The 11,612-nt window shown below is 43.6% G+C and overlaps 1 long non-coding RNA gene and 1 pseudogene across 1 annotated transcript; one reads left to right on the top strand and one right to left on the bottom strand.

The window, feature by feature from the left end:
* Positions 1 to 7,285: 7,285 nt before the first annotated feature.
* LOC101770934 lies at positions 7,286 to 7,857 on the bottom strand. Its single transcript, XR_001393327.2, has 2 exons — positions 7,755 to 7,857; positions 7,286 to 7,678 (listed from the first exon to the last, which is right to left on the bottom strand). It is a non-coding gene; the product is annotated as an uncharacterized LOC101770934 (long non-coding RNA).
* Positions 7,858 to 8,554: 697 nt separating this feature from the next.
* Positions 8,555 to 11,612, top strand: part of LOC101783376 — a 7,605-nt pseudogene continuing 4,547 nt past the window's right edge.

Below are 11,612 nucleotides of genomic sequence, written 5' to 3' on the forward strand. Positions count from 1 at the left end.
TGCCGTGCGGTTGCTTGCCGGCGAGGCCGGTAGTAACCTCGGGCACTTCCCTGGAACGGTTGCTTTCAGGCAAGGCTGGTGATCTCGGGAGCTTGCAGGCGAAGCTCTGGTGACCTCGCGGGGCTTATCAGCTGCCAGGAAGGACAGCAGACTGTGGAGGCCGAGTTAATGCCCGAACCACCACCGTTGTTTTGCGCTAAGGACCTGCCGAAGCTAGATCCTTATCACCCAGCAACGGTTTCTTTCCAACGTGCGGTTTTGTTCTTGATTCGGGCTCCCCGTCGACAGCCATCCCTTTTTGGGCGATGTCCACTGTGTAGTCAGGTAGAATCCCACTAGTGTAGCTGTCGATATGCATGAGTTGGGGAAGAAGCTATGCATTGTTAGGCTCAGGTGCATTCAGATGGAGCCTCAGGGTCGGCTGGCCATGAGCGAGGTATAGAGATGCTTGAAGCTGGTATCGATGGCCTTCAAATACCTCCGAGGCCATGCTTCTGTGATGATGAGGACAATCATACGGTGGGCTGTTCTTGCTTGTCCTCCGAACTCGGGAGCTTCCCTGGGTAGTAGCTGGTGACGTCGTTGTGCTTTCCTCTTGATTTGCGAGGTTGAGGTCTAGCTTCGCGTGCGCCTAGGATGTACAGTCTGACCTGCATGGCACTCTGACCGTGGCGAGGCTGCATGCGGGAAGCCGAAACAGAGGAGGGTGCCGATCTGCTAAGGACATGGGCGTCATCTGGTCGCCGTAGAACTCCATCTGCAGTGCCATGTACGTCTTGCCGAGCCGGAACGCGAACCGGCGGTTGCTAGAGACGAGCGGCGGCGATGAGGCGGTGAGGTTCTGGTCGAGGTCCAGCGTGTCGGACAGGTTGTCGAAGCTCTGCCACGCCGGCACGGACTTCGAGTACCGCCCGAAGACGAGGTTGGAGGAGTTGAGGAGTACGACGACGTCGCCGATGGTGTTCAGGGTCCGCCACAGCACGTCGTCGTCCTCGTCTTGAGTACTTGAGGAACATTATTGCAAGGGATCTACAGGAACCCCACCTGAGAGGCAACATAACTCATTGCCACGGTAAGATATCACTCTTTCTTCCTATGACTGTCTTGAGTTAACTGACAACTGTTTTAGCCAGACAGAATATCTGGTTCCTGACTATCTCCTCGTGTATTATAATAGGGCTTCTGTTGTCTGTTTGGACAACCCACAACAAAGCACAGCCAACATTGCGGAGGATCTTTCCAAGTGTTTAATCAGAGAGAATACACAAAAGGCACAGCAGCATTCTGCTTCAGTTGCTGCAAATAAATTTCCACTCCATGTTCCTCATGGATGGTAAACACTTGCTACCCCAAAGAGGATATTGCATTTAACTGTATAGAACATATATGTACTGTACCTCGGTCTAGTTACACAAATATTTCCATTTGATTTTCTGAAAAAAAAAGCATCTATAAAACTCGCTGCTAACTCTACTCATCTCTTTCATCTGACAGGTGCTGCTGCGAGGCCTGGTAAAGCAGTTGGTTCAGTGCTGCAGTACTCCCTGTTCACGCGGTGCTCTACGGTCCAGACGACGAAGCCGATGAAGGTGGGGAAACGAAGTTAACGAGCCGGAGGTGGGGTTGTCGTTGAGACAGAGGATAAGTCTATAACTACAACAGGATGCCCCCTACGAGTTATGCCTGATCAGCTGCATGGAGTTGTTTCTGAATCAAACCAGTTGAAGAGGAATCCTTTCCCTTCAGTGACTGCATCCCTCAGATCCAACAATGTACTTATATCACTATGTTCAGCCAAAGCGGTGCTCGGGGGTTGCTGCCGCGCGAGGTTCTTGCTGTGAGACGGCGCTTGCTGCGAAGATACTTGCCGAGGGGTGATGAACTCGAGGTTACGCCGAGGTTCGAGTTTGCCATCGAGGTCGCTCTTGCTGCGAGCAGCCTTGCGAGGTTACGAGGGTGGCTTTGGCGCCGTTGAGGTTGCTGTTCCCGGCGAGGTCGAGCTGCTGCAGCTTGGTGAGCTACGTGAGGGAATCGGGAATGGGCCCGTCGAGGGAGTTGTGCGCGAGGCTGAGGAAGACGAGCTGGTAGCTCCCGGTGATGGAGTCCTTGTTGAGAAGCTTGGCGTTTGCCGAGTTGCGAAGCTTGGCGTTTGCCGGCTGGGTTGTTGTTGCCTAAGTAGAGTGAACAATCGAGGTTGTCTAAACCGTGAAACGCGAGAGCTTTTGACAGCCTCGAGGGCGTTTAGCTCGTCTTGGAGAGGGTTTCGGCTTCGCGATACTGCAAGGGTTAGGGCACATTCAACAGTTTAGACAGCTGTCGTCTGTAAGTTATATATAGACAGTGAAACCGACAGCTTGTACAATGATGTGTCTTTTAAATTGTCTGCAAGTTAATTAATTGATTCAAATCAAGGTGATTAGGTATAAATATGATCTATGTATGCCATTTTGTTGCTTGTTCACTCAATGCAATGCATGCTATCTCATATTATGGACACATGAATTTGACATAGAAGCATAAATATAATATATATTTATAATAATTGATCTTTGCAATACATAATATGATAATATAATAAAGACTCAATATATTAGTCATAAAGACTCAATAGATTACTCATGTAGGTCTAGTTTTCCTTGCGGCCATAACGCTGCCAAATATGCTCAACCAAATCGTTCTTGAGCTGCTTGTGTGTAGAGCGAGCACGGATAACCTTGTTTCTCCGAAGTACCTCTACGAAGCATGGGTTAGGATCATCACTTGTCCTCACTTCCGGTGGTAGCACAATTGTTGCACTCGGATTGTCATTCAAATCCAATGGAATTTTGACCAATTCCTTCTTATCTTCGACTATCATATTATGGAGGATAATACAAGCTTGCATGATGTTAACAACATCATCCCGTTTCCATAACCGTGCCGGACGTTTAACAATATCAAAACGAGATTGCAGGACACCAAATGCGCACTCGACATCTTTCCTTGCCCCTTCTTGATGTTGTGCATATAATTTGTGCTTCTCTGTTTGAGGTTTTGAGCAAGCTTTGCTGCTTCAAGCTTGTCAGATGATAACTTCTGTTGTGCTTCTAATACCTTAACCCGGTTTGCATGATCTTCAGATTGGATTCTTCCCAATGTATGTAGCTCCTCAATATCACTGTCACAAAGCTTGGACTTGTTTTTATTTTCCCTGGCGGCCTTTTTAGCTTGTTTTTGCCCAATTGGCCTAGGGCATTCTACATTCTCCTCAACATCTACAACATCTGAATCTTTGTCTGCCACTTCCTTATCTGAAACCTTTCTTTTACGTGCTGCCTTTAGCCCATCGTTGTATGCTACCCACTTTGCCTCATTTTTGACAGCATACCACACATCCATTAAAACAAAAGGCCCAAGTTCATTATCTTCCATGTAGAAGTGATGTGCCTTATCAATCCACATCTGATCATTGTATCCACTAGTGAAAACTCTTCGAGCCTTTAACCAAGCATTGTGAAAAAGATCAGTCCATCTATTAATCTTGTGCCACCTGTCCTTGGCTTGCTTAAAATTTCTTTTCCTATTGCCGGGAGTAGTCTGGTTGTACGTATCAACAACATCAAGCCAATACTGCTCATTCTTCCTATCAGCTCCTTGGGATGAGTCCGTCGAATTAAGCAACCAAGAACTCATCTACAATCATATAGAAAGTATTATATTGATGTAATCGAATTACAATGTAATTGAAACAAAGCAACTGAATTAAGCAACTCACCAGCCTAACATCTTCTTCTTGTGTCCACAGGATTCACTTGTCAGTCCTAACAAATTCATCCCCACTATCGTGGGGGGTTGCTGTTTGTCCTTGTGATGGTGAAGTGTCCATAGGTCGTGGTGGCTTGAATGGGACAAAATGAGAAGGACCCATTTGAGACATCTGAGGATGATTCTTAATAAAGTTTGTGAAGCCACCAGGTGGTGTTGGATCATGATCCCTGCAGAAAATAGTACAATTGGTCCATATCATGCTTGCTGCATAATTGTCATTGCATAATGATCCACCTGAGAATTGAGATTGATTTGTTACCATGTTGATGGATCCAAAGCTTGGGGACGCATCCATGGATGAGCAATCGGACTACCACCAATTTCTTTGTTCCAGAAAGCTCCATTCGGCAAGATAGTACCTTCTGCTACTGTTTCCGGTGAGACTGGTGCCGCCGCCGGCCCCTTCTTCTGGTTTGACGACGACGCCCGATTCCACTCCCGCAACGCGGCAGCCTTCCGCTTCCGCCGTGCCTCCGCCTCTAGCAACTCACGGGTCACTGCCGTATCTACACCTTGACTCATCTTCCGTGCACCGTTATCTGAACAAATCATAGAGCAAATGTCTAATAAATGCTTGCAAAATTATTTTCCAGGAGTATAAAGTCACATGATCAGTTACAGCCATAACGGGATCCTTCACATGATCCACCAGGACATGATTTCATCGCATTCACTAACTTATCCGCATCATCAACATTGCATAAAAAGCACAGTGCAACAACATGCTTCACTTGTACAGAACAAATAGCTAATCCATGTATGGAAATAAACCTTATGCAGGAATATATGATGAGCAGGGCTAAAAGCCTGAACTAAGTGTATATTTTAAGAATTGGTATTGATCAAGTAAATCAGATATTCATACTGGAGTACTGTGCATACATAAACTGCAGCTTGTATGTCAGTAGAACGGAGCTTGGCAGTACAAATGTAAGAAACTGCTTCACTGACAAATTTGCTCAAGTTTTCAGTTTTCAGTGCTTCACTGGAATCAAGAGTCCTTATGTGATTTGCATCTGAAATGAAAAAAATAGTTCACATCATCATCCATGTATGTCAGATGTCAAGACTGATTAATCAAAACAGTAACCATCATTTTCACAGATATGCATTGGTTCCTTATATACCCTCAGTAAGGACTCTGCTTGGTTCCTTTAGGTATACCAGCTCAACATTTTCACAGATATGCATTGATGTACTGCAAATAAAAAGGACTACAATGCCAATTAGACCTTGAAAAGATTCCAACTAACAAAATTGTAGAACACTGAACTAAATGGTAACTCTGAAGTATTTGCATGCAAAAGAATGTGTTTTTGATGCCAATGGATTCTGCGTCCCATTTTGCAAAAAGAAAATGGAAAAGCACACATAGTGTTTTGTCTATCAAGGAGAAAAAAATAAATTACATGTCTGTCAAGAAAACTATAATAACTTTCACAGTATCCTTTTGCCATAATCTCATTGATGAATACCTGACAAAAGCTCATATATCACCAATGAATGAAACTGAAAATGAACCAGCTTACCAGCATATATACTACCTAGCACAATAAGACTTATCTGACTCAATATAACAGTAAGGCATGAGTAGCAAACTACTATATAACAGCAAGGCTTATTTGACTCAATTAACCTTGATCAGTTTTCAATTCTATGGGTAACTCTGCAAAATAACAAACAAGTTTACTGAAGAATATGCAACATATCCACTGTGTACTGGAGTCCGCATGATTACCCAGCCTATGACTGAAACTATGCACCAGTAACCAATGCATGAAGGGCCGGCTGGGCAATTTGCAAGAGCAGCTACTGTCCTTGATGGGGATTTGCATATCAGGAAGAAAGGAAGCAACGGCTGTAGCACGCTGATATGTATTTTCTTGACCAGCCACCAAATTGCACATGAGCATGACGGAAAAATCTCAGTAACCAGGGGCTAATTAGTAGGCAGTAAGCAATCCGAGTCCCTACACAATCTCACGAACAAATCTTCTTTCCGCAATAGAAAGAACCACACAAACCAGATCAAGTGCAACCAGATCTACATGAGCTCCGAGGATTACCAGGAGGTGCGGCGCAGGAGGGGCGCCGAGGACCACGCCGGCGTCGGTTGGAGGCGGAGGAGCGGCGCCGCCGGCGTGATTCTTCGCGCCGCCGGAGGGCAGGGGGCACGGGCGGACCTCCGCCGGAGGGATTGATTTATGGGGGATTTTGGCGCGAAGGGGAGGCCATGCGCCATCTTCCCGCGCGGAGGGGAAGCCGCACCGGATCGAGCGCGGATCGACGGCGGCTGGTACAACGGTGCTGGAGTCGCCGTTTTCGTATGGGAGCACGCGCTTGGATCGTCGCCTCGCGAGACGACGGGGCAGCCGTCTGCTGGCCTTCGCGGGGGTGCTTTTGCAAATAAACCGGCTCCTAGACGGCTCCTAGTCGCCCTTTGTACGTGCCCTTATTGTCATGCGGTGGTGTTGTATCCGAGAGCTGCTGCTTGCTTGAGCATGCACTTGCATGTATCGTGGTGTTTTTATTTTTTAGCTTTGCTACTGCACTGCCTAGCAGCCTCGATGCCGTGGTACTCGGCAGCTTCGATGCTTGTGTAGATGATGCAGAGATTACGAGGAGTTTCGATTGCTTGGTTGAGTCGATCGGAGGTTGCTTAATTTTCTTGAGCTCTGATTGGCTGTTCATGCTTTGGATATAGCGCAAGGAAAGGTGGCGCAGCTGAACGCGAGGTTAAGGTGAGTTCATTTCATTTTTTTTTTGTTAACCAAAATGACCCGGCTTGTAGCGCAGGACACGTTTTTTGCTTTGGTTGCATGTTGACCCGTTAAGATCGCGAAGATAGCTCGGACGTTTACTTCGCTCAAGCTTTTGAGGCGGGAACGCCCAAGGAAGCGCGATGACCTCGGGCGGGAGAGTGCAGGGCCCAGGAGTCCGAAGATAAAGGGACGCGGCAAGGCAAGCCTCGGGTCGTGTCCAGCACGACGGCGAGCGAGACGACTTCCGCAAGGTTCACTCACCTTTTCTCCTTTTAGTGGTAATCGTGAGTTTCTTATTACGTGCGAAAACCACGATGGGCGTGAAATGTCGGGGTCTCTAACCTCAGGAGAAGCTAGACCACAACACAGAATGAACGGTCTTACTTAACTTCGATGGGAGAGAGAACCAGGTGAGACAATCAACCCTGTAATGAAATGGCCAAGAAGTCCTCCCTCAGACCCCCAACACAACTTGTTTGGAAATGGATGAAGAAAAACAATTTTAGTTGAAAGTTACCCCTAAAGCATGGTATCATATGGACTAACACAATAGTGCATGTAGTGAGCTATTCAAATTTTGCGTTAATGCGGCCCCAGCTATATACTGGATTTCACTGTGTCACGAATTCATTTTTTTTCTAAGGCATAATTGTAGGGCACAGAGACCAAGCATGAAATGTTATACCTAATGACCAATTAGTCATGATACAGCGCCATGGAAGTTCACCAATTCATAATATTCAACCAATGTCCATGTTTTACAAGATGGTCATGACCATCACAGTATCTTGTAACAACAACGGACATCAACTTTTATTATCATAACATAAAATTGTGAGTGCTTAGGTACATCCGTACAGGCATGGATGAACTAATCAATGGTTCCGTTTTTTAACAGAAAACCTAAAGAAAGGTCTATGATGAACTCAAAACTTACTGCAGCTGTATTGAACTCATCAAAGTTGGATGCCACTGCCTCCCATTGATAGGATATAACCGGAACACTTGAGACTCCCTTTCCTTTAGATCTTTTTGTTGGCTCCTTCACATACTCCACTCGCCTAATTTCGCGATACAACCGATGCCCAAGGATTGGGTCATCTTCATACCTGTACCACAACAGATGAGTAAAGATGTTTTCAAGTATGCTTCATAATTTTGTTGAAAATTATCGTTTTTGCCCACCAGTATGAAATTCCATTTGAATCTCCGCCAATTCGTTCTTTACGGAAGATGGCAAGATGATAATCATGCTTCAAAGAACTATCGATGAAGTTCCGAATATCCTCTTGCTGAAAAATAGGTGCAGATTCAGCACATATTTCAAACTACAGCACCTATTTAAAACATGTTCTTCGTCATTAAGTTTGCAGCTATTTGCAAGCACATATAAGCAGTTGAAAATCTGGAGATATTAAGAGCATTTTCCAGGTCACAACGGGTGTTACATGAATTTTAATTGGGGTCTGGGAGATCAAACAAACACTTCTATGAGCCTATTGTTTGTTATCAACCACACAATTCATTCACACAGGAATACAAGACAAGAGGTGCTTATGTGCTATAAACAAAAGTGGCGTAATTTTAAAGCAAATTGAGTGTCAGATTTGCAACCGCTCAGTATTCAACCACTAAAGCTCAAGCAACATTTATTGTGGTAAGTTTTCCCTTCTGTTTTCTTTCTCTTTTCTTTCTTTCGTTTTTGTTTATTTCACCTGAAGGCTGTTTTGTCCCTTCTCCAATCATGATTCGTATCAAGAAAACTCCATTATAAATTACTGTCTAGCATATAAAGTAACCTTGGATCAATGGTTAGGTCTTACTCTTACGTGTTTCAGCACCAGCATTGCTTTCAAATGTTAACTAATAGAACACCTTCAAATAAACTTGAGCTATGCTGATATGATGGCCAATTGTACAGATTGAAGTACGGTTCTTGGCCCTGTCTGCAGGCTGGCAGTGATTCGCATCCCGAATATTTGCCTATGGAGGTACCATATCCTTCTGTTGTACTTTAATTATTCTCTTTATGTTTAGTGTTTTATCAAAAAATGGTTTCAGGTTTGCAAGATCGTAGAAGGACAGAGATACTCGAAGAAGCTTAATGACAGACAAGTGACGGACATACTTAGAGCGACCTGTAAACGTCCCCAGGAGAGGGAGCAGAGCATCCGTGATGTACATCCTGACCTTTTTTCTTCTTCTCTGATGTTTATTAGAATTTTTTTTCTCTGTTGGAAATCATTTCTTCGATGATTTCCGATGTGCCACATATGGTTCTGCATAACAACTATGCTGAGGATAAGTGTGACGGAACACCTCAGATTAATCCGGTTAAAGTGTACTTAAGTCGTCTAACACGTAAGTTTACACTTTAAATGAGTCAACTCGATCGTCCGTCGGATCTCATCCGATAAACCACTTAACTCGGATTGAACAAAGCATGCTCACACGAAGGTGAGGGTTACAAAGATTATAACATTCCAACAACATTTAACATAGTACGACAATTTATTACATTAGAGTTTTGAAATTCAAATAAGTTTGTAAGGTTTCAAACAGCGGAAGATAAAATCATGCAGAAGCTAAACGTCGATACAAGACATCATGGCGAAGCTGACCATGACATCAATAACCCTTGTCCTCGTCATCCGAGGAGGGATCCCACTCGACCGTCTAACCCGGAGGGAGCTGGGTAGGCTAAATCTCACAAGCAGCAAACTCCTCAACATCTAATTTATCTGAAATTAAAGCCACAAGTAAGACTGAGTATACTAATACTCAAAAAGACTTACCCGACCGGTGGTTACTAGTCCACCAACTTGTAGACATGCAAGGTTTTTTGGTCGTGGGTTTATTTTTGCTAAAAGCAACTAAAGTTGGTCTCCTTACTTTCAAGTTTTAGCAGCAGGTTCCAGTAATATTAACCATTCTAGGTAAGCAACCTGTTCTAAGCAAGCATGTTGTATTTAATCATCATTATGTTCCACTTCTTACTTAGTGCAGCATAGCGATCAAGTAGTACCAAACTGTGAGAGGCAGACGATTCGAATCGAGTTTTTAAACCTTGCAAGGTGAATCTAACCCCATGACATATGTTACTACCGCAATGGGTTCACATATATCATGCCGTCCCCATCAATTTGCAGCGTCTATCCAGATCCCACTTCCCTTGGCATACAATGCCCCAACGGTCCCGGAACGACGTTGTACCGAGGCTGCACTTGTACCCACGTGCAGCCGCATGGAACCTAGTTCCAGAGAGAGCGGGAGAAAGGTCCACTCCAGTTCAATCAGGTATTAGATTTCCCCATCCCATACTAGGCATGAGATTACTACTTTCAAATACTTGATCACGAACATCGACACAGTTCGACCTTAGAACTTTTCATTTAGACAAACGGGGCAAACCACCAATTTTCAAACATAAAGCATGGCCCCATCCGTCATCCTTATGGTTGTAACATAAGTAGACAAACAAATTCCTATAGCTTGTGAGTGACAGGAAATCACTCGACTTTTACCGTGTGCTATTTAGCATGGCATCTACTTGACTTATCATGCTAGTGTTTAGATCATAGGTACTAAGATTATGCAACTAAGTTTCCAAGCAATGCCTATCAATTTAAATGCACAAACATAACCAACAGAAATTTATTGCACAAGTTTAGAAAACCGGGTTATGCTCCGGGGCTTGCCTTCAAACTCAGAGGAAGTTAGCAGGTCTTCGGGAGCTTGTTCTTGCTCGAGCTCAACCTTCACGTGATTTAGTTCCACCGGGGGCTCTTCTTCTTGCATGGGGTGGAGCTTGTAGGTGCCGTCAGCGAGATTAATTTCTACACGATATGCACATGCAGATGATTTAATGATTCAAGCTTAACAAGTTTGAAAGGTATTTCATACATATAAACTTTATTTCTGAATGCTTTTCTGTACCTCTTTCAATTTATCTTGTTACTTTTACTACTACTTAAAGTTTCTTTTACTCATTTAATTAGGTTCATTTTCCAAATTTTGTTTCAGTATCCAAACAATGAGATACGACACTGAAAATTTAACAGTAGCTCAGGCATGTCATTAATAGGTTTCTGTAAAAATTTGGGGTGCATTGGATTAGTAAAAAAATAATTAAAATTATTTCATTATACTAAGGTAATAAGTACTTAACTATTTTTAACTCAAGTTGCACAGAGATTTTGTTGCTGCGATTTCAACAGTGAGTTATATGTGTGCACCAGAGGTTACAGTGCATTTTTTAGGATTTTTGGTGAAGGACATCTATTTTCCATATTTATTTATCATTTATCTTTTCATAAAAAGAAAAGTACATTACATAAATTTTCATTCTGTATTTCATATTTTTCTCAGCAACTACATTTTCATCAATGAGCTACTCCAAGTGGTTTAATATTTTTATCTGATAGGAACCATTACTTATGCAAAAAGTAAGATTCATAAATTGTTTTCAAAGATAAAACCTAAACAGGGATATAAATCTCTATGACAGTGTTCAAATCATTTTTCTAAGGTCAAGCTTACTGATACAAACTTATCAGAAGTGAGTTTGTAATTTTACCATTTTTCTGTGATTTACTAAGTATTTAATGGCTTAAACAAGAAATAAATTCTAGAGGCATATTTCTAGCAGTGACATGTGCAAAATTATTTTCCTTGAAACTACACAACTCAAGGATTCTGACAAAGTTGGTTTGGCATTTTTATCATTTTTCTACATTTAGTTATGCATTTTCAAACTTTCAGCCTTTTTAGATCTAGGAAAAATAAAGAAAACCGAGGTCATCTTGCAATCTAGCCCCTAGGTCTACGGTTTAATCGCGAAAGGGTCCCTGAAATCTTTCCACTTTCAAACATAAGTCTAGAACTTTATGGATAACCCCCTAGAACTTGTTTTCCCCAAAGCAATCAGATCCTTCCCCCTTTCTTCAACCTCCAGACAACATCACGCACAGCACAGGCACACATGGCGCACGGCACTTGGGGGACCGGCCGTGGCCCGGGGGGGGGGGGGGGGGGGGGGGGGGG

The sequence above is a fragment of the Setaria italica genome, chromosome IX, assembly GCF_000263155.2.
Source record: "Setaria italica strain Yugu1 chromosome IX, Setaria_italica_v2.0, whole genome shotgun sequence".
Classification (NCBI taxonomy): domain Eukaryota; kingdom Viridiplantae; phylum Streptophyta; class Magnoliopsida; order Poales; family Poaceae; genus Setaria; species Setaria italica.